This window comes from Saccopteryx leptura, chromosome 8, assembly GCF_036850995.1.
Source record: "Saccopteryx leptura isolate mSacLep1 chromosome 8, mSacLep1_pri_phased_curated, whole genome shotgun sequence".
NCBI lineage: Eukaryota > Metazoa > Chordata > Mammalia > Chiroptera > Emballonuridae > Saccopteryx > Saccopteryx leptura.
The window spans coordinates 5,257,690-5,282,012 of record NC_089510.1 but is presented as its reverse complement, the minus strand read 5'-3'; positions in this window follow the sequence as shown (position 1 = coordinate 5,282,012).

Here is a 24,323-nt window from a genome sequence, read left to right as displayed (position 1 = left end):
AATCTGGTGTATTTGATTGCTTAAGATCTGTCCACATAGACTGAAATGGCGTGATTCCCAGAAACGCCAGGCCCTCAGGAGCGTAGGGACATTATCTGCTCCACTAAGTAGTTGGTTCTATTTACTTTCATGCAATTAAATGTATGTTGTCTTTGCCAAAGGATCAATAAAATCATTTTTTGAAAAATTAGATTCTCACATTAAAAGCCAGATTATACTTTTAAGTAAATTGGAATCTATTACATTACTGTTCCCAATGGCTTGGCACTCTTAAGTAATGATTTAAGCATACACGGCATTTTCAATAGATTGCATAATGTCTTAACTGTCCTTATGATTACATTTCAGGGGGAAAAAATAAAGTGAAGAATAAAAATGATTTGAACTAATGCACAATCATGATTGAAAACACTTTGCACAGGATTGCTACTGAATATGGCATTAAATAAAGTTGAATACTTGCAAAAGTAGAGGAGCATTGCATTAGATAGACACAGATTATTTATTGCTATGGATCAATGGATATAAAGATATATTTCCATCTGTCTGAAGAATGATACTGCTATTTTTCTCAGATGTACTCAATTTCATAGTGCTTTTTTTTCTCTAAAAATATATGATACTGCATAAGCTCCCTAACAAACACAATGCTCAGTGTCATTTTGACACAAAAGGTCATTTGTCCCACATCCACAGTGCCATATCATCTTATGTTAATGTCATGTTGATCATTCATAGTTGGGTCTAAAAGTGATACACTAGTGTAAGTTTATACTTTTAAATTGTTATTAAGTTTATTATGCCAGTAGTGTATTTTAGTGTGTATTAAAAATATGTTCTTGAAAAAATTATTTTTAAAGTTATGGCTACAAAAATTAAATTGTTAAAATTAACTTGTGAATGATAAGCCACTTGGGGAGTAATTCTAGTTCACACTCTGTATTCAGTGCATTTTGATATATTGATAATTACTCCAAGTAAATCTCCTTTAGCTGAGATTTTTGTAACAACATTAATAATTTATTGCAATATGAATTCCGTGGCACCATTTAACATTAAGTGAGGGGAAGGTAGTGTGAATTGGTTTTGCTGCAGACCTCTGGTGCTCTAGAGTCTCCTATGTTCCAATACTAATTGGTCACTATCGGTCACTTTAGAACTTCGTTTAAAAATAGGTTGTTGCAAGGTGCACTTAGGAGAAATAGTTGGATATTTTCAGCTCATGGGGTTTTATTTAAATAAAAAAAATGGTAAAGTAATGCAATCATCTTTGGTTATAAAAGTGATGGCTGAATTGAAAACGTTTCTGAATCAGGTCAATGGTACTGATGATTAGTACATTGTTAATCAAGTTCTCCAGATTGCCATCAAACGCTTTAGCTCTTTGCTCAGGCTGGTGAGAGGATCATGAATATTAAAGAGATTCAAATAGATGTGCTCTCATGTAATATGGAGTACCACAAATGAAAAGACTAAATGAGAACAGCTCTGACTCTGTGTTCTGATATATCTTTTAAATAAAGGGGAATGCCTAATCAATTTCTTTTCTCACATATAACCACCAAATTAAATATCTTCCTTTCTTTCTTTTTTTTGATTATATCTATAAATCTATATATCTATATTTATATCTATCTATCTATCTATCTATCTATCTATCTATCTATCTATCTACAACTTACCCACATTGACAAACCAGTGGAATAGGTACATAAAAATAATTGTTTTAAAGAAAAGGTTTACGTAAGTGTTAACAAGGTGTGATGGGTAATAATTAAAATGTAAAAGACACCGATGAAAGATTCAAATATAATGCATTTATTTTTATTCTGGAGTGTGTTTTAGAGTCAGAGAAATGACACTAACTTAAAGAATGTCTTCTTGAAAGAGATACAATGAAGTTCTTCATCTCTTTATTTAGCAACCATCTCCTTACACTTTTAAAACCTGCATTATTGGAAATACGATACTATTTGTTAAAAACGTATTGATTCGGCTGATTACTAGAAGCAAAATTTTGTTCTTTAAATCAAAATGGAAGAAAAGGATTTTCTATTGACATCTCTAGGCATTTAATTTAGAATTTAAATTTTACTCAGTATAAGTTAGTGAGATATATTCATGTATAAAATCGAAATAAAATAATACTACATTTATAAATGACTAACTTTTAACAAAATCTAATAAAGTAGTGGTATGACCTATTTCTAGAGTTTAAATTAACATAGATTATTCTTGAAATTGAATATAAACAAATAAATATATTCCTCTAATAGAAACATTTTATTGGAAAAAAAGTAACATTTCTTTTAAAACTTACCAACTTGGCATAAAATAATTTACTATGTTATCTCACTGTCTATTTAGAAAGAAGATTCTTTGATTTATGACAGAGTAAGAGTTTAAAAGAATAGAACTCTAAGGAAAAAGATGTTTCAGGTGAGAAAAGTCTGACACTAATGAGCTTTTTAGAAAGATCCAGGCTTCATGAGAGTGTCTAGGTGACCCTGAAGAGTTTGAGGTTAAGGCAAGTCCAAGGTTCCCAGGGTTTGCAGTTAAAACAGAGGAGATTAAATAAAGAAAATCAGGTGATTTTCAAATTGTCCTGGGTCCAGCTTATGAAAAAGGAAAGCTCTTAATACATTTATATACATATCCTCATAGTCATGAAAAACTAGTGACACTACCAGTATTGAGAATGTCCATGTCTCAGGTTTTCATTAGTAGATCAAACAAACTAGAAAAATGATTGATTATTTCTGAAATTGAAATAATCAACCATTTTTGAAAGTTTTAGAATATTCATAGGATCATGGAATGGCAAAATTGCCATTTTCTCTAAACAACTTTTTTTTCTTCAGTAGAGAACAGTAAGATCCTGATCAATTAAGCATCCTGTTCAAGTTAATTAATATAGGGTCAAGATTAAGGTTATATTATTCTGATTTGTAACCCAATCTAAACTTTTCCCTTACTATTTAACCACCACGACTTTAGAACAAAGCTAGATTAAAATATATATATAATAATATCATAAAGTACTCTGAGTGGCTTATTTCCCTCAGTATAATGCTCTCCAGGTCCGTCCATGCTATTGCAAAAGGTAAGATTTTACTCTTTTTTATAGTTGCATAGTATTCCATTATGTAAATGTACCAAAGCTGTTTTATCTACTCTTCTACCGCTGGACACTTAGGCTGCTTCCAAATCTTGTCTATTGTTAGTCATTCTACAATGAACATAAAGGTCCATATATTCTTTCAAATTAGTGTTTTGGGGTTTCTTAGGGTAAATTCTCAGAAGTGGAATCACTGGGTCATAAGGTAGTTTTATTTTTAATCTTTTGCATACTGCGTTCCACAGCGTCTGCACGAGTCTGCATTCACACCAGCAGTTCACGAGGATTCCCTTTTCTCCACACTCTCTCCAACACTCGCTGTGTGTTGATTTATTGATGACAGTCAATCTGAGAGGTATAGAAGTTAATGAACAAAATGAGCTCACAAGCAAAATAGAGACAAAGTCATACATAGAGAACCCCAGCTGTTGGGATTAATGGGTGAAGGGGTAGAATGATTGAGCACAAAAAGACAAAAAAAGAGAAAGAAAACCTCGTGGACACAGACAACAGTGGGATGAGTGAGGGGGAGTCGGAGGAGGGTACGGCAGAATAAAATGGTGATGGACGAAGACTTAACTTGGATGGGTGAATACACGATACGGCGTGCAGAGAACTGTTGTAGCATCGGGTACCTGAAACCCGTATAATTAAGTTAAATAGTGTCACCCCAAATAAATTCAATTTTTAAAACATCTGGGGAAAAATAAAAAAGTATATAGAGTAATAACAAACTACTGTACATGGTCTGAAGAAAATTGGATTATATAAGAGAATATAATAGAAGGACTAATTTTATAAGGGTAGTGGTTCCATGATTAAAAAATACCTCGCTGAGAAAGTGACACTTAATTTGAAACTTGAAGATGTAAACCAAGGTCAACAGATGAAGTACAAAGAAAAAGAATATCGCAGCGTGTGGGAGTGGCTTGTTGGAGGATCCAATTTGGTGGTAATTTTAAGAAACTAAAAACGCTTCCGAATATACTGAGCAAGTCTTGGAAATCGGTGAGAAATAGAATAATCGGAATTTTATTCCATGTGCATTGGAAAGCTATTGAAAGGTGTTGAACCAGCCTTCTTAAATGTTCTGATATATTTTTCAAAATTTAAACTCGTGGTTGAAGAAAAAATTAATTGAAAGTTCATAAAATGCAGAAAACAAAGTCATTTAGCAAGGTTTTTCAGTCCTCCAAATAAGACATGCTTGTGATGTGAACGAAGCTTGTGCCAGGGGAAATGGTGTGATATGAATGGAATTAAAGTATATATTAAAAGTTGAGGCAACATATCTTGGTACTTAGTTGTGATAGATTGGGAACAGTGCTAAGGAAAAGTAAAAAGTCAGTATTTCCAAGATTGCTGGCATTAAAAGAAACTTGAGTGAATGGGAGTTTAATTTGTTGAGAAATCAAAGACATGAGAAAGAACAAAATGGAAAATCAGGAGTGTTAGATACACTGTTTTAGAAATATGAATTTCTGAATAGAAATGCCATCCATGTAGGTTGACGGAAAGATTGGTCTGAAGCTCAGAAGAGATATCTGGATAGAAATTAAAATTTGAGATGTTTTTCAAATTTTAAGATAGATTTGATTGCCTAAGAAGTAATCATAGCGGGAGAAGACATGAGAGCCCATAGTGGAACTCTGAAGTTCTCAAACAATATAGATGTTGAGTGGAGAAAAAAAAAAGCCCCTAAATTAGGCTAATGACTTGTCAGGAAGAAAATCAAGTTAGTTTCATGTTTCAGAAGGCAAAAAAGACAAACATAATTTAAGATCAGTTTCCAATTTGTTGAATGTTGCTGAGAAGTTATAGTAAGTTGAATCTTGTTCTCCAAGGAGATATGTTCAAGTCCCAACCTCCCTGTACCTGCGAATGTGACTGAGTCCTAATAGATGCACTCAAGTTAAGATAAGGTCGTACAGGATTTGGGTGGGCTTTAAATCCAATGACTGTCATCCTTCTAAGCAGAGCAGAGAACACACACAAGTGCGGAGAGAAGTTGTGTGAAGACAGAGGCTGAGCTTGGAGTGATGCAACTATACACATCAAAGAACACAGAGGATTTCTGGAAGCCAGAAGCTGGGATGGAGACATGGGAGAGTTTCTCCCTCAGAGGCTGCCGAAGCAGCCAACCTTGTGCCAACATCTTCGTCTTCATCTTGGACTCTTGACCTCCAGAACTGTGGAAGGGTACGTTTCTGTTATTTTTAGCTACCCAGTTTGTGGTCATTTGTGATGGCAACCTTAAGAAACTAATGCAGAAGTCAAATAAGTTAAGGACTGAAAAACACCTATAGGTAGACAACATAAAGATAGTTTTCATCCTTAGCAAAAGCAGGGCAGTCCCATAAATTGTGAGTTGTGGACTTAACATTAGCAAGGGCTAGAAAATGAACAAAGGGTGATGAGGAAGAGACGGTGAATGGAAATCGGGATTGACTTGGAACACCTGTTTTTAAAGATGAAAAGAGAGATAGAAAAATAGGTGCAGAGATTTTTTATATTTTGCATACTAAGCTATTCATGGATGCTAATGGCAAAAACATAAAGATGAAGGAGAGAATTAAAAGTTGAACATCTTCAGAGAGAAATGATGGACAAAAAGAGGGCTCTGCAAAGACAGTAAGGAAGGGGTTCAGGTTATACATACTCTCTCGGTTTTAATTAGAAGGAAGGAGAGACACAGTGAACAGCTATCTGAATTTGTGTGGTGGAGAGAGGCAGGATGTCCTATCTAGTAGCTTCTATTTTCTTGATTAAGAATGTTCTTTGCAGCATGTACAGTAGCCAAGACCTGGAAGCAGCCCAAATGCCCATCAGTAGATGAGTGGATAAAAAATGCTGTGGTCCAGTGGAATACTAGTCTGATTAAAAAAGGAAATCTTACCTTCTGTGACAGCACGGGTGGACCTGCAGAGCAAGACGCTGAGTGCAATAAGCCAGTCAGAGAAAGACAAGCACCACAGGATTTCACATACATGTGGAAGCTAATGAACACAATGAACTAAGAAACCAAACGGGGACAGACACACAGATGGAGAGCAGACTGATGTCAGGGGGCAGGTGCTGGGGGACCGTGTGCAAAAGGAGATGGGATTAAACAAAGAGAAAACCCTCGTAGACACAGCAGTGCGGTGGTCCTAAGAGGGAAAGGGAGGGGGAGGGGGAGGGGGAAGAAGGTGAAGGGGGATCCGTGCTGATGAAAAGAGACTTGATTTGGGGTGGTCAACACAGTGCCGTGTACAGATGATGCATGATGGCGTTATAGACCTGAAACCTATATTCTTTTATTAGCCAACGTCACTCCAATACATGCAACTTTAAAAAAAAAAAAAAGCTTTAAAAAATCTCTATTTTCCAGTAAAAAAAAAAAAGAAAGAAAGAAAGAAAGAAAGAAAGAGAGAAAGAAAGAAAGAAAGAAAGAAAGAAATGTAGCAAGATCTCCTAAGTTAAGAGGGCAAAGGGGAGCGAGATGTCTTAGAACAATAAAGAAGGTATGAAATTATACGTATGCCGAGGGGCACAGCAAACCGGATATGGAGTATGATTTGAGGGAAGTGGTCATGAGTCGTTAATGAAACCAACCTGCCCCCGCTGGGGTGCAAAACCTAAGATTGGAAGAGATTTTGGAGAGTGTGATGTCTCCTGCACATCTCCCTTTGTGTCGAAGCAGATAGTGCTTTGCTTCCCGTTTGTGGGCGATCATCTTGCAGTACGCTGGTTCTCTAAGATGACTCAAGTCAAGAGGCTGTGGGCACAGAGATCAAATAGAGAAAAATAGTCCGTACTTCCGTTCTGGCTCTTCTGTTGCCGTACGTTGAGCTCTCCAGGACCCAGCTTGCACTTATTAAAATGGAGTCGATACAGTCAATACCCAATAGCCACAGCTTAAGAGAAAACAACCCAGGCACTAAGGAATATTGAACACTACGCTGTAACCATATCCCCGGTACCAACAGTGTGGCTCTTAGGTGAGTCTTGCTTTCCTTGTTTTTGTAAGGAGTCAGCAGATACTTGAGACAGGATGACGAAAACCAAGAAGGTCCGAAACTCCTAGAAAAGTATTTGGAAAGTTAATATCTTGAAACTCTTTCAACAGATGCAGTTGAAAGTGGCTCTAAACCATTGCCAGAGAAGTGTAGGACTTCTGCAATGCAGTGCACCCCCACAGTAATTTATTTTGAAAGCTGCAAGTCACTTTTGACACTTATCATTTGAAGCCTTGGATGCTTTCAACTGGAGAGTGGTTGACTCTGAGCTACAAAGGGAGAGATCTTGAAAACATTACTTCCAAAGAGCAGTCAGAAGAGTACAAAGTACAACGTGTGGTGTGAGTTCAAGTCCAAAGCATACAATGACATAAATCAAAGCACCAATGTATTATTAAAAACGTTATGCTCCTTGGGCTACAAATGAACAAGGGAAGAAAAAAGTTTTACATGAAATTACTCTGAGGTTTCACTATGTTAAATGGTTTAATATCATGAGCTTTAGGTACACACTGGGGAACAAAAAGAAGAAGAGAAGAAGAAGAAAAAGGAGGAGGAGGAGAAGGAGGAGGAGAATAAGGAGGAGGAGGAGGAGGAAGAAGAAGAGGAAGAAGAAGAAGAAGAAGAAGAAGAAGAAGAAGAAGAAGAAGAAGAAGAAGAAGAAGAAGAAGAAATGGAAGAAGAAATAAAATGGCAGATGTAAATCCTTTGTTTGAGTATGTAGGTAGTATTTAATAAGGTTTCTAGGCTGTTTTAAGTGAGTCTGGTGTGTAAATTTGCAATTTGGGATGGGAATTCACAAACACAGAGATCTAAAGGATGTTCATGTCACCTGTTCCTTAACTCACAGTATTATCCTCAAACAGCACTAAAGATTAGGAGGAAATAAAGAGATTGAGATTTCATTTTCCTATTTTCAACATGATTATTTCTGTATAGATGTTTTTTTTACTATAGAAGGCCTTCGGGATTGCCTGTGTATTACTGCAGGTGATAGAGAAAAGGACCAGAATACTTAATAGCAGATCAAGCCCCACACGTGCCCCATTCCCAGAAATAGCTGATTGAATTCGGAAGCTGCAGAATTAACAGATGCTACTTTGCCGGCAGGACTTCTGTGGAAGAAGTTTTTAGAGCAATTCTGCAGAACAAAGGGCTCATGACGTTTGCCTAATTAAAATGGGGAAGCCAACGCAGAAACTAAAATCGCGGGGGTGATGTCACATGAGAATCCCTGACTCGGTCCTTGAATGTGTGTCCGGGTCTCTGGAGAGCAGCCCCCCCAGCACCGAGGCCAGGTTCCACGAGTTTCCACTCCTCCCAGTGAGCGGCACTTGGAATAGAGCAGGTGACCCTCGTGTTGACCAGGCCATGTGCTGGACCGCAGTCTCCTCCAGCTTTTAGGTAGAAGAAACAGCAATGTGTTGAACCGAGAACTGAATATTCTATAGAAGGTGTAAGGAAACTGGAACTGTGTAAGGAGAGATTTGTGAACTGATGAGAAAATTTAAATCGAATACTGCTAAAGACATCTTTTTTCTGCAGGGCCAGGAGGTTAAAAGCTAGGGAGTGGGAGTGGGGGAGGGATGAAATGACTTGCAGTAGCAGGAGGAGGCGGGGAGAAAGACGTGAGTGTGCAATTGAAAGTGTGTGTTTTTGCGTGATTGGGTTGGATGGGGTTAGGGGGTAGGAATGCCGGGTAAGAAAGAGGGAAAAGAAAACTGAGAAGGGAATGAAGTCAAGAACAATGATCCACGCTTGGGCTGTCGACCTCCCGTTTAAGACCTTTTGTTTAAGTAAACCTGAACCACACAATCTCTCACTAACTTATCAAAGCCGGGCAGAAGGGTTTCCTACAATTTAATACGGTTGAGTTTAACAAGTCTTCCTTCTGATAAAATAAATGCCTACCCTGTATAATATCTACCTCCTTTTTGTTCTAGATTTGTCATATATATATATATGTATGTTTATATATATATATATAATTTTTGTGTAAAAAATAATGCACATGGGCTTTCAGATCTAACTACTTCGTGGAGCTACAAAGAAAGCCTCAGCTGATTAAGGAGTTTAATCAGCAGTTTGGGAGGAAAATCCGCTGTGATAAGCTGTAACTTTTTCTGATGACTTTGCACATCTCTAATGTTATGGATAGGATGAAGGTCTTCATTATGAAATGCATGCCGACCACAGAGAAGCCGGACGGAGGGAGCATTTCATTGCAAGAGATTAGGACCCAGTTTTGATTGAGGCACATCATTCTCATTTTTAAAATGCTTCCTAACCGTCATCTTTGAGTTTCGGCAGGGCAATGATTTAATAGATGTTATCGGGTAAAAGGAACGTCACTGACTGTTTAAATTAAAGAATGCTCTCCGTGTCTCTCACCTACCTGTTCTCCTGACATGTGGTTTCTTTTACAAATTAAAACCACCTTGTTCCCCGGCCATTCCACTTCTGGGAGGACATCTGAGGAAAAACTGAAACACTCTCGACAAGAAGATATGCACACACACACACACACACCCCCCCCCGTGTTCACTGCAGAGTTATTTACAACAGTCGGTATTTGGAAGCTGCCCAAGTGTTCGCCAGTAGACGGGTGGATATGGAACAGGTGGTCCATTTACACAGGGGAGTACGACTCAGCCATAAAGAAGACACTCTTCCCTTTAGCTGCCGCGTGGATGGGCCTGGAGAGCATGATGCTGTGTGAAGTCAGTCAGTCAGAGCAAGATAGATACCACACGCTCTCACTTAACATGTCGAGTCTCATGAACACACAGAACAGAAACAGGCTCATGGAAAGAGGGAAGAGACTGACAGCTATCAGAGGGGGTGGAGCTGGGAGGCTGTGAGGGAACACGGTGAAGGGATTCAGCAAGTACAACGTGGTAGTTGCAGAAAAGCCACAGAGAATGCAGTTGGTAGCGCAGGGCATACAGTCAATAATGTTGGGATAACTGGGCGTGGGGCCAGGTGTGGTCTGAGGGCAGCAGGGGAACCGGGGTCAAGCACAAGCTTTCGGGCCTCCGGCTGCACCTCTGGATGGTGCAACTGCAGCAGAATGGTACTGAATGTAAACTGGTTAAAAAAAAAAAAAGAACTGCACATTATATAAAAACAACAACAACAACATATTAATTATGTTAAAATAAACCCAAATGTTATGGGAACAAAATATAAAACTAACCTCTACGTTTTAAATAATATGTGAGACTTCAAAGAAACATTGGGATTAGGACAGACATCGACTCTTCTCTACGTTTAGGGATTCTTGTCCAAGATACCTAAGGAAAAAGTACTACGTGGTCTAATAATTGAATGTGTAAGTACCTGCTCGGGAACTATATCGGACGGCTACTCTGGAAGAGTTGTCCTCAGTCGGGGACAAACGTTTCCTCAATGCAAAAGATGTTTGCAGTTGGCAACTCAGGTGAGTCTACTTAGAAAACCTAACAATGTCCTCAGTACCATAAAGAATACAGGCAGACAGCTAATAGGATAGATTATTGTAACACTGCTCCCAGTGATTACTCTAAATCCAGCCCCTCCGTGTCTGCGTCCTCCGCTCTCTTACCCCCACGTGACTCCGGCAGACAGTGCAGGGTGATAGGAAACGTGGTTATGTCGCCTTGACATTTTTAATACATATAATTTTCTAGTATCTTTTCATTTCACTGTGCACAGAGTATAAATAACCAAAAAATTCCATTGAAATTCCTAAAAGGAAAGGATCATCATGTACAGAAACAAACAATAAATTTAGATATTTGCAAAGGCAGTAGACATTCTATGGATCTTTCTTTCTTTTTTTCTTCCTTTCTTTTCTTCTTCTTCTTCTTTTTTTTTCTTTTTTCTTTGCTTTTCTTTTTTGCCTCTGCAATTATATTCTAAGTACATTAATAAAGAATGGGGAATAACAACCCTTTAAAATCTGTCAAATGCTTGCAAATATTAAAAAAAAAAAAAATTTCCCTCTACACACCATTCTCTTTCCCACAGAAATGTAGTTCTTTTGTTATTTAAATATATTGAAAGCAAGTAGGTCCCCCAGAAAATTAATATTAGTTTCCTTTTTCTAAAATATTGGGACTTCCTTAATCCCATCAAAAGGAAAGGCATTTAGACCTTTTTAAATTTAATAGGGTTATTGTTTTTCATTGTAAGCAACTTGTGTAAGTAATCTTCAGCCTGACAAGCTGGCACCATTAGGGCCTGGTTAAAATCAAATATTTTCGTGACCTATAATTTCAAGAGCAGAAGAATTCTAGTTCTGATTTACAAAAGCTTTCTCTCTCTCTCTCTCTCTCTCTCTCTTTCTCTCTCGCCTTCTAGGTAATTTTCGGCTCACAGAACCAATGTCGGTTCCTGTCAAGTCTTCTCTTTCGTATACAATCTCTCAGAATTAATGTATCCTCTGAACTAGGATCGGCTATTAAAGTGCTTTCTTCTTATTCCAAAGCATTATGTGGATGTTTCTGCTCTTAACCATTGGTGTTTTGGGGGGGAGGGGGGGGGTGTTTAGTCACGTGACACAGCCGTCCTTTCATATCCCACCCACCCCCTTCTCTCTGAAGCGCGGAGGAATGTGAAATGATACACAGCGGACATCTGCTGCCCATGCCTCCCCGCCTCCCGCTCCCCCGACCCCATGCCTTTGTTCTTCCCCTCGTTCCCGAGGACCGGAGTGGAGAGAGCCTTCTCCCTCACGCATTTGTCATCCTATCTCTTTCATATTGATGTTTCCCCTCCCAACTTCAAAGCGACTCACTTATACCTTGTGCTAGTTTGGAGTAATGTTAACTAAAACTAAATGAGTTTTTTCTTTTTCTTTTTTTTCTCTCTCTCTCCCTGTAAAAGACGTGGAATGGAGGCTCTACTCTGCTTTGGACACCACGGGGTTTTCTCATTTTGGGTGTTCGTTGAAGTAGACAAATGCCTCGCTGGTGAGAAGACACTGCGTTCTCTTGTGCCTTCTTTTCAGTTAATTATTCTTTTCTTTTCTTTTTTTTTTATCACACATCTTGGGGGAGCTGTGATTCCCAAAGCCAGAAAGTCCTTAGGAGTCAAATGGGCCGTTTCAGGCTCTGATTCGACTCCTGATTCAGTGAGATGCTCTACGCTTACATTTCCCTTATTCTAACGTGGCTTCTCTTCTTTCACTCAAATTATTCCGGCGGAAGTGACCGGTGCCTTTTACCTGCAGCGAATGGCCTCCCCCTTGGTTGTTAACCTGACTGACGTTGACATTTCCACTTAAGATAATATATATATTTACTGATTTTAGAGAGAGCCGGGAAGGGAGAGAAAAATAGGAAAAGAAAGAGAGAGAGAGAGAGACAGAGAGAGAGAAACATCAACTTGTTGTCCCACCTACCCATGCAATCGTTGGTTGATGCCTGTATGTGCCTGACAGAGGATCGAACCCACAACCTTGCCGTTTTGGGAAGATGCTCTGAGAAACTGAGCTATCCGGCCAGGGCCTTCAAATGACACTTGACAGGGCTGTTCACACTGAACGTCTCTCCAACTTTTGTTTTCCTTTTCTATTGTCTTTTTGCTTCTCTCTGTCTTCTACCACTTAATGGAGAATTTTTCAAGGTTGTGTTCTTACCTTTATTACTGTTGACTACATTTTTTTCTTGATTATTTTATCACTTTTGCCCCTTCAATTAGTCCTTATATAGTGTATTCCTAAATATGATTTTTGAATATTCTTCTAATTACATTTCTAATGGCTCTGACAGACTTCTTCATTGATATTATACCGGCATCTTAAACCCAGAATATTTTCCAATAACTCATTACTGAGTATCTAATTCTTAGAAACCATTCTTATTTATTGTTGCCAAGTTAATCTTTGCAATGAGACTGCCCTTCTTCCAAACTACTAGGCCTCCTGAATGCCTTCTTGTGTGTCTCTTGACATGCTCTACATTTTGCTAACTTAATGCTTTGCTTTATTCTAGTTTCTGCTACCACACTGCCTTCTCTCTTTCCAACTGCTTATGAAAATCTTGTTGTCACCTGTCAGTTCATACTTATCCATACTTATTCTATCCTTAATCTTCTCAATCAGATGCTATCATTCTCCTAAAGCATGTTTTTTAAAATTACTCTTATGATAGGTATGATAACATAATATATGTGAAATCATGCTTCAATAAGCAGATTTTATTGATTCTAAGATGCACATTTTTATCATAATTTAATGTCCCTGAAATTAAGGTGCAAATTACAGTTAAAGGTATTTTAGATTCAATAAAATACAGTATATTCTTTGCAGTAAGTTGTCAAGACCCTTGGATATAGGATATAGATTTTCCTTTTCAATAAAAATCTGTTGAATTAGTACATGCCACATTGTCTCCATGCTGACGGATCCAAATGAAGGTGAGAGAGCCATCCGGTTCCATTCAGATGTCAAATTAAAGCAGATAGAGCAGGCATCTGTGTCTTTCTCTCATTGGGAAACTATCTCTAGATTTTCACCATTTTTTCATTTTGTAATATGGTAGACTATATTAAAGTTTTCTGATGTAAATCATCTTTGCTTATTGGAAATTTATATATATATATATATACACACATACATATATAGATATGCACATATACAGCTAGTGCTCGACTTATGACCACAATTGGTTCCAACAGACCGGTTGTAACATGATTTGGCTGTAAGTTGAGTAGGCTATATGTACAGTGTACAGTACTGTAAAATGATGTTATAAAAATCTTTAAGTCATATTTTATCATAATTTTCTTTCATTATTGTTATATATAATAATTTTCTTGGTTTATTTTTATGCCATTTGTATCATCTCTACAACATTTTGTTTCTTATTTTTACATTTGTCAGGTTTAAGTAAAACACTGCATTACCAGTACAACTGGTTTAATATTTGCAAAACATACAAAATTGCAAAATATGGGTGCATGCAAAAATACAGGTGTAAAAAAAATGCCATAGGAAATATTTTCCCAATTGCAAAACATATCAAAATATATAAACATGTACGAAACATTTTATTGGCTGCTGGTGCTTGGCTGCGGATCGTTGATGTTGTCATCTGAGGCGGCAGTTGGGGTTACCGGAGTTGGTTTTTTCATAAACATGTGTGATCACATTCACTTTCTTTCCTCCTTCGTACTTGTTCATTGATTGCTTTCTCATATGTGCCTTGACCAGGGGGTTACAGCAGAGCGAGTGGCCCCTTGCTCAAGCCAGTGATCTTGGGCTCAAACCAGTGACTATGGGGTCATGTCTATGATCCCATGCTCAAGCCAGCACCCCTGCACTCAAGCTGGTGAACCCGTGCTCAAGTTGGATGAGCCCATGCTCATTTTCGTGTCGAGATCGATGGCCTTTCTTTCCTTCTTGGCAGGCTGAGGCATAGACAAAGACAATTTCCTCTTGGTAGACATCTTGGGTGGGGTTTGATGAAAAATATCCAAGACACAAAACACAAATTGCTGTACCGAGTCTGGGATAACAGTTGAAGTGGTGTACACGGAGATGGTAGTGCTGCCGGAAGCTGGTCCGCACTGTCGTACATCCAACTGGGCAACGCTTGTGCTGCCAGATGCAGAGCAGGCGTGGCTAGCAATTGTGGTTGTAAAGTCGAACGGTCGTAAGTTCCATAGGTTGTAAGTCGATCAATGTCTATATATATTCCAATCACAATATTGTACATATATTTTAAGTAATTGATGCATTTGTTATTATTTCCTTTAGAAGTTTTGCATTTATAATAACTGAGGTAGTCTGTGCAATTCCTTTCTTGCATGGTCGTTTTGCAGATTTGTTATTAAGGGTATACTTATACTAGGTTCTTCAAAGGGTTGCAGATACTTTGCTCCCTTAATATTCCCCATAAAGATTTGTTACTTAAACATTGAAGTTTAAAATTCAATTATCTTGGAATCTCCTTTTCCAAAGCTGCTGTTTACTAATTTCTTTATTTCTTCCTCTGAGACCCAACCAGGAACTTTTTTTTAATTTTATTTATTCATTTTAGAGAGGAGAGGGAGAGAGAGAGAGAGAGAGAGAGGAGGGACAGAGAGAGAGAAGGGGGGGGAAGATCTGGAAGCATCAACTCCCATATGTGCCTTGACCAGGCAAGCCCAGGGTTTCGAACTAGCGACCTCAGCATTTCCAGGTCGACGCTTTATCCACTGCACCACCACAGGTCAGGCCCAACCAGGAACTTTTAAAAACCTACAAACCTCTTTCCTAACACCCTTTTAGAACTGATGTGCTTTCACGTGTGGTTGATTCTTCCCGAGTAACACTTCTTAAATCTACCATTATTTTCTCCTCAGTACAACTCACTTCATCCCTGAGTTGCTGCATTTACTTTGAATTACTCCCCACTTTCAGCCCAGGACATAAGTCCTTACCACATTAGTCTTCTGGAAAATCTCAAACCCCCCCTGCCCCATCTTTACCCAAGAACTCGCTATCAAATATAGGTTAACAATTTGTCTCCAGCTTCCTTCAGCACTTTCTTCCCTAATCAGCTGTGTCGGTCGCCTCTATTATTATTGTTGCTGTTGTTAACGTTTCTGTTGCTGTGTCTCGGGCATTAATTTCCCCCAACTGATTGTGAGGACAGAGACTGTGTTTTTAGCCTTCTTTCTGGCTGAGTGGTTGGCATGTGTTGCTATTCAATCATGTGCTGTTTGCTTGATTGATGAATTACTTGTCTCTGCCTGATTGGCTCAGTTGTTAAATGCAGGGTGCTAATGAAGCCAGGGTCATAGATCAAGCCCTATATGGAGCAATTAGGTTTGGCTAACTCCATAACCCCAGTGTGTACTCTACCCCAAAGCCACAGTCCCAGAAAGCATGTGTTTGGACACAGAGTGGGGAGCAAAAGCAGAGGATGAACATGAGGTTAGCCTAGCGCAATTTTCTCTCTGTGGCTAAAGCCATCAGGTCCTGAAAGAAAGGGTTCCGCCCCTTCCTTGTAGCCTCACTCTCGGTGGGGGCGGCTTCCTAGGTTGTGCTCACCCTCCCCACACTGCTGCCCCTCTTATCTGTCTCCACGTAGGCTTTTTCTTCATAGTCACAGTTGTGGAGAACCTGTTCTGCTTGTCTTCAGATTGTTCTCAGAGACAGTTGCTTTATATTTAGTTGTGGTTTTGACGTGGCAGTGAGAGGGGGTGAGCCCGGCTTCTTCCTGCTCCACCATCTTAACTCCACCCATTAACAATGCTTTTTATTTTATTTTTATTTTTATGATTTATTCATTTACTTATTTAGAAAGTGAGTCAGGAAGAGAGAGACAAGAACATTGAGCTGCTCCTGTAGGTGCCCTGACCGGGGAATGGAACCAGCAACCTCTGCATTTTGGGAGGACGCTCCAACCAACTTAGCTATCTGGCCAGGGACTAGCTTTTTAAAAAAAAAATTTTTTTTTTTTTATTCATTGACAGAGACAGAGAAATGAAGAAAGAGGGAAGGGGGAAGGGGGAAGGGAAGCATTCATTTTTGTTCCCCTCAGTCGTGCACTCATCGGTTGCTTCCCGTGTGTGCCCTGACCGGGGATCAAACCCACAACCTTGTCGTTTCGCGGTGACACTCTTAACTGACTGAGCTCACCGGCCAGGGCTACACTTCTCCTTTCTTTTTTTTTTTTTTTTTTTTTTGTATTTTTCTGAAGCTGGAAACGGGGAGAGACAGTCAGACAGACTCCCGCATGCGCCCGACCAGGATCCACCCGGCACGCCCACCAGGGGCGACGCTCTGCCCACCAGGGGGCGATGCTCTGCCCCTCCGGGGTGTCGCTCTGCCACGACCAGAGCCACTCTAGCGCCTGGGGCAGAGCCCAAGGAGCCATCCCCAGCGCCCGGGCCATCTTTGCTCCAATGGAGCCTTGGCTGCAGGAGGGGAAGAGAGAGACAGAGAGGAAGGAGGGGGGGAGGGGTGGAGAAGCAAATGGGCGCTTCTCCTGTGTGCCCTGGCCGGGAATCGAACCCGGGTCCCCCGCACGCCAGGCCGACGCTCTACCACTGAGCCAACCGGCCAGGGCCACCATTCTCCTTAAAATGATCTTTTAACTCTTATTTATTCCTTTCTTATATTACAAAATTATCCTCCCATTGGTCTTCTGATCTCCAGTTCTCGATTTTCCTAGATCCCTTGGCCACCTTGCAGCCTTAGAGATTCTTTTTCTAAATAATAAACTGGATCACATTATACACTTGTTTAAAACTTTGCAATGGTTTCCCCTAAAATCCACAATAAAATTATAATGTTTAAAGTGCAGTAAGCAAGACCTTTCCTCGTGTGATTCCTACCACTTTCCTTAGGAAGCCTCCTTTGATCTGCCTTTATCCTTACCAACCCCCTCCCTTATTAAGAACGGAGGGGTTTGTGATTTACAGTTCTATATATAGCATCACTCCCCGCGCCTCAGAGCACTCCCCACATGGCGTTGCCATTGTTACTATGTATTTCTGCCACTGAAGTAAGACCTGTGTATAATTAATATTTATATCTGACAAGAGAAAAATTCCAAGATGTCCTAAATTAAATGAAAGCAGGCCAGAGAGTAGGAAGAAGAGACAAAGGAAAGTAACAAGTTAACAACCATGGCTCAAAAGCAAGAAAAGTCTGATCATTTTCCTAAACATGTTGCAATTTTGAATCAAATTCAAGGCAGCATTTTTCCTTATGGGTGAACTTTCCAGACTTAGCTTCACAGCTGACTTAAGAGTATGAAATACTTCTTTCTTACACACTCTTTGCCTATGCCAGTATTCTCTCTGCTTTGCCTTCTCCTGCCTCCCTTACCTATAGTGGATGTCAATTCTTGTAAAACAACCCACTGTAGGGAAAAGCCCCACTAACCTCAGGAGGGCAGGTATGTTTTGTCTTCTCCAGCTAGGACCGCAGCTGGGGGTCTAGGCTGCACGCCCCAGAACCGGGTTCTTTCTCGGAACTTGCTCTTTTCTGGAGCATACGGTGCAGTCACCCCTTTCTTTCAGGACACGTTTTCATCTTGAAGGTTTGTGTTTAACAATAATATCTCTATGTCAGTGCCTGGACGTCAGTCCCTGCAACACTGGGATGTCTGTGAAACGCAGGTGTGAAAGATTAACAAGTGAAAGGTTTTAAAATCCAAAGTGAAGAATTTAGGCTTCTGAGTTGGAAAGCAGCAAGAAAATCATTGAAGAATGTTGGCTGAATAGAAAGGTGAGGCCATGTAGAAGTATGTATAGATTGTGAGAAAACTGATAAATATAAGGCTTTTTTTTTTTTTAAAACAGTTGTGAAGTCAAAAAGACTTAAAATGGTATGTTGGTGATACGGAAAAGACTATAAGGATTCTTTTTAGACGTAATTTACTAAAGCCCTAATATGTATTATGTCATTGGCCCCAGTAAGTATGAAAGAATCACCTTGCAATATTCTCAAAACGGTATTATTCCAAATTCACATATAACGATGCATTGCATATGTTATGATATATATAATTAACACCGGCATGTAAAGGAAACCAATAATACTTTAAGTTGTATCAATTTAATGTGCTTGTAATTTGTTTAAAATGAGCTTCTTTCTTTCATGTTTTAATTTTTCCCATTTGGGTCCTTCTAGCTAGAAAAGCCCCAAAGCCTTAAAGTTGCACGTTTGTTTTACCGGTGGTGTAAAGCAGATAAAACAAATTTTTTTTTCATATGTGTTTGCCAGACGTTCCCATAATTGCGCTTTTCACATAAAACCCATTGCTCTTTTAGTTGATTTCACATCACATTAGAATCGTTTGACTCCCTATGGAGTCAAAGTTCAGAAGACATTTTTGGGTGACAGACTTCAGATACTAGTTAGGATATAGCAACAGAAAGTTGTCGGGAGATACACCAACCAATTTGTGGTGAGGAGAGACGGTCAAGGACACAAAACACGCAATGGGAGTGCTGATGAATTAATTAGTGTTGAGAAGCCCCAGTGTCTTTTACCTTTTTGGTTTTTGTGATTCAATGAATCCTATTGACCACAAGTAAATCCTAAGAAGTGCGGTGGGGATTTATGCTAGATGCGATGTCAGCAAGTAGCCGAGGCTCTTATTTCTCTGTTGTTGTAACCAAGGTCCAGAAAAACGAGGTGACTTCTCCAAGGTCGCACGGGGAGGTAGAGGCGTGATGAACAGCTGAGAAATCTGAATGAAGAATATTCTTACATGCTAGGGATGCTGGGAACCGTTTTTAGTGCCAGGTTCGCAGCACCCCTCTGTCTCCTAAAGATGCTTCTAAAGATTCAGAACCATGCAGGTGAGGCGGGTTGACATACAGACTGGTAGAAATCGAGTCGGGTGAGAGGGAGGAGGACCGCACAAGTCCTCAAGGGACTGGAGAGTAGCTCGCCTCTTTAAAAGCATAAAGATTCACAAATTTAAAGCATTAGGACCCCCAACTAAAGTTTGCCTAGGGGCCGGCTGGTCTGTTGCCGTTTTAATACTCAAACGGTCTATTTTTCAGCCCCTTTGATATATTCTGTATCGAAATGGGTTCATGTGGTGTGTTTCTAAATAGGAAGATGATTTCAGTCAGAGGTCAGACATCTCATGCTGTGGAATAGTTGTAAATAAAGGGTTTTATGAAGAGTACCGAGTAGCGGACAGGGTACTCATCATGGGTAGGATTTATTGATTCACTTTAACTGATAGTTTTGAAGGTATTTTAAGAAGCCTGTTTATTTCATTCAGCCCATCCTCCATCTTAAGAGAAGACCACTTTGCTGCCGTGGGCTGCCCGGCTGAGTAGTGAGGCTTCACATTTCTTGAGGTTGCAAAAAACCAAAGTTTTGACAACAGTATCACCTGCCTACAGGAAGTAAATGATAGCTCTGAGTAGGCTTTGCTAGCTACTTTTTAAAGTTAAATTTTCTATTCAACTGCAAATAACTTAAAAGTACTAAGTACCATCATCAAAGCCAACCCTCAATATATTTCATCTCTGTGCCCATACTTTAGAGTTTGTCTAAATCGATTTCCATGACAAGACATGTTCTCAACACAACATGTAGCCTTTGTGCTGGTGCCCAATCAGAACTTTTATACCAGCTTTTATTCCAGAATCAGCAAAAAGGGGAAAAAGAGAGAATCATTGTTTGGTGACTTGATGGATGAACATTCATTATTTACTGATGTACAAACAAGACCTTGGAGAAGCAAAGCAGTGTGTCCAAGGAGCTAATAAGGCATGTACTCTTGATTGGGGCGATGAGATGAACTCACATGAAAAAACAGCAACCGATGTCCATGAATTGGAAAATGTCCTAAGTATGCTGTGGTGTTATGGGCATCAATACAATTGAAAAAAAAAACAATTTCATCCTGGCAAAAGCTGGGAAGGGGAAGGTTTTAGGTAGAGAGAAGAAGTTCAGGGTGAAAGGGTAAGGAGTTCTTCCAAAGGCATAGCGTGGGAAGCCTACGAGGTGACAAAGATGTGTGAAACCATCTCTTTTTCTGGAGTGTCTTTAACCACTAACGGTATTATGTACAAATGCAAGCATGTTCTCTATCTACAATGGGCCCGGGAACTTGTCAAACATTATTTCATTTCAAATATACTTCTCAGCACGTGTGAACACCTTCCTCACTCTATTGATTCAGGAAACGGAGTGAGACTTGAAGGTGAATATTTGTCTTGGGTTTTTGAGTGCTAGGTTAGTATTCTGTGTGTGGAAGCGCACCCGTCTTTCTTTGTGTGACTTTGGGCTGGAAATAGAGAACTTTTCTGGTTTGATTGCTTCCTGCTTCTCCTGGTAGGGGGATTCCCACTCTAGCGTCCCAGGGCAACCGAGCACATGGCATTCAACACCAGACAGATAACACCGACAGCAGTTTATTGGCCGCCTAAACTCACGGCATGCAGGGAGAAAGCTGTCACACACCATGCATGCCTACACAGGGGTGATAGTTCTGGAAAGAGGGAACCAGCCGGGCCACGGGAAGCTGGCTCGGTAGTAATCAGTGGTCAGGTGCTCCCGGATTCCCGGGTAAGCTTGATTGGCTGCTGTGAATTATTTCGAGGGCTGGCAGGGAACTGAAACCTGCTCTTCAGAGATAGCCGGAACTGTGTGTGGTCCATCTGATGAGGAGGGTAGCTGGGTCAGAGGACGTTATGTACAGGAGCAGAGTAGGTGGAAGAACTCGAGGGGAGGCTACTCTGGACTCTCCTGGGTTCAGAGGGCAAGGCAGCACCTGGCGTCAATTGTAGGTCTTTCCCACATCTTGGCGAGACTGTTCCTTTCTAACTTTTTTTTGTGTGTGTATTTTTCTGAAGCTGGAAACGGGGAGAGACAGTCAGACAGACTCCCGCATGCGCCCGACTAGGATCCACCCGGCACGCCCACCAAGGGTGACGCTCTGCCCACCAGGGGGCGATGCTCTGCCCCTCCGGGGCGTCGCTCTGCCGCGACCAGAGCCACTCTAGCGCCTGGGGCAGAGGCCAAGGAGCCATCCCCAGCGCCCGGGCCATCTTTGCTCCAATGGAGCCTTGGCTGCGGGAGGGGAAGAGAGAGACAGAGAGGAAGGAGGGGGGGTGGTGGTGAAGCAAATGGGCGCTTCTCCTGTGTGCCCTGGCCGGGAATCGAACCCGGGTCCCCCACACGCCAGGCCAATGCTCTACTGCTGAGCCAACCGGCCAGGGCCCTTTCTAACTTTTACATGTTCCTCAAAGTAAAGTTTTGTTTGGGTTTTTTTTTTTTTTGGTAAAAGTAGTTGTTTGTGTTTTATATTTCTGGCCTTATCATTATCATTCCCTAGTTTAATTTCAGAAGCTTTTTCTTTTGTAATTGGCTGCCCCCGGAGAAGGTAAGTTTCATCAAGATAAGGGACCTTATTAATGATTTTATTGATTTCTGTGTTCCCTGTACCTGTGGTAGTCCCTGCCTCATAATAAATGCTCAATAAATTCTGTCAACTACTAGAACAAATAAGCATCGCTTTGAATTCTAGAACCAAAAGGATTTTATTTGGTGTGAAGGCTTTCCTCAGTCCAATGGCTACACCAAACATTTATCAAGGACCTTTCCTGTATCAACTTCTGTTCTTAAAATACAGTTTCTACCATGAAATGTCTTATAGTCTTGAGAAAGAGACAAATCAATAAAAATGCAATTGTAATACTTGATGACAATAGCTATGAAGAAAAAAAAAAAAGAACAGATTTAGAGACCTTAAGTTGACATTATACTTGAATAATCAGAAAGAAAGCCATGATTTTTTTTTTTAAATCCTGATAAAGAAAGCCCTCAGTTTATTTTAGGTACAAATTCCTGCTTTCTGTACTTCTTAAAAACTGAACATGTCAACAAAGACAGACCTTACATACTTTCTTTTTTTTTTTTTTTTTTACAGAGGCAGAGATAGACAGGGACAGACAGACAGGAACGGAGAGAGATGAGAAGCATCAATCATCAGTTTCTTGTTGCGCGTTGCGACTTCTTAGTTGTTCATTGATTGCTTTCTCGCATGTGCCTTGACCGTGGGCCTTCAGCAGACGGAGCAACCCCCTGCTGGAGCCAGGGACCCTGGGTCCAAGCTGGTGAGCTCTTTGCTCAAGCCAGATGAGCCCGCGCTCAAGCTGGCGACCTCGGGGTCTCGAACCTGGGTCCTTCCGCATCCCAGTCCGACGCTCTATCCACTGCGCCACCACCTGGTCAGGCCTTACATACTTTCTGACGGAGTTTAAGATGAAAGAGAAATGGCAACGTTTGGTGTATTTTAGGCTTTGTCTGCGTTTTGTCAACCTACTGCATGAAAATGAAACAATTAAAGTAAGTAATAAGATGCACGTCTGCCCAATGTAGACACCGTGTTTGCGAACTATTTCATTCATAGCTGTGGCACTGAGACAGATGGACTTGTTGGTCAGGCAGAACGGGTCCTACAGGGGGGTATATGGCTTGCTAAGTGCAACTCCTTGACATCCCAGAGAGTCAAAAATATTTCCCCCTGTGTCTCGGTGCAATTTACAGAGGTCTGTGTTTACACGTGGAATGTGGCATCTGAGCTCCTGTTCGGTATCGTTCCAATTCCTGTATGGCTCTTTTCATACTCTTTGGCCATACAGACTGGTGCAGCACTAGCAGCACCATCTCCAGAAGGTGGGTTATTATCCTCATACGTATTCCTGGTTTCCCCTGTTAGAAAATTTAAGCAGGAAATTTATAGGATTTAAGTCAAAGTGCCCTAGAGGGAGTCCTAACAGTCTTCCTAGCGTGATGGAAACATATTGAGCCTGTATTCCTTCTGTTTGAAGGGGACCTGGGGACTTCCCTGTTTTGTAAATTAAAGAAAGGGATTGATATTATAAATTTATCTTGGAATTCAGTCAAGGTAAGAGTGATTGCTACAAAGGAGACATCTGATATGAGAGAGGGTTTATATTGTTCTGAATTGGAAGCTGTAAATTCTGCTCCCCACCCCCCCCCCCCGAGTTAAAAATACATCACTAGATTGGTACCATCTTAATTCATATTTTTATTTGGGTAAGGGGAAATAATATTTCTAATTGGAAATGGATGTATTCATCTTATACATTTTAAGCATGATTTTTATGAATGGCATATACATTTAAAAATCCTTTATGACATCAGATGATATAAAGAATAGGAATATTTGGTTTATTTTCCTCTGTTTGAGGTCCCTTTTCTTGTGCCTGAGTTTTTATTGTCGTCACCCTTAGGTGAGAAAGCAGTCGTGTAGGTAACCCAGAAAGAGGTCTGTTGAGGGCAGAGGTAGATTATGAAGCCTTGAAATAATTGATCCAGTGCTTTTTTCAAAGGGCGATATAATATTTCTGATTATTTTCTTTCATTCTTTTTTTTTTTTTTTTGCCACATATCATGAGTCAAAATTTGAGGCCAGATTTTATCTCCCTCATCTTGTTTCTGTCTCCCTCCCTGCCTACCCCTCTTTCTTTTCTTACTTTTTCACCCTGAGACATACTAATAAATAAAAAGCCAGTATTGAGAATATCAAACTCATCTTCTTACAGTACTAGTTCTTTGCTTCTCTGTCTTCTAGATGCAAAACATTATCAGCCTCATAATTTCTATAAAGATGACTCCTCCCATCAGAGCTTCTGACACGTCCATTATTTCCAGTTTATTTTTTTGTAAATGTGTATGTTGCAGCTAAGCGGGGGGCTCTTTCCTTCAGGGTTAGATTTGGGGCCTGTGTGGC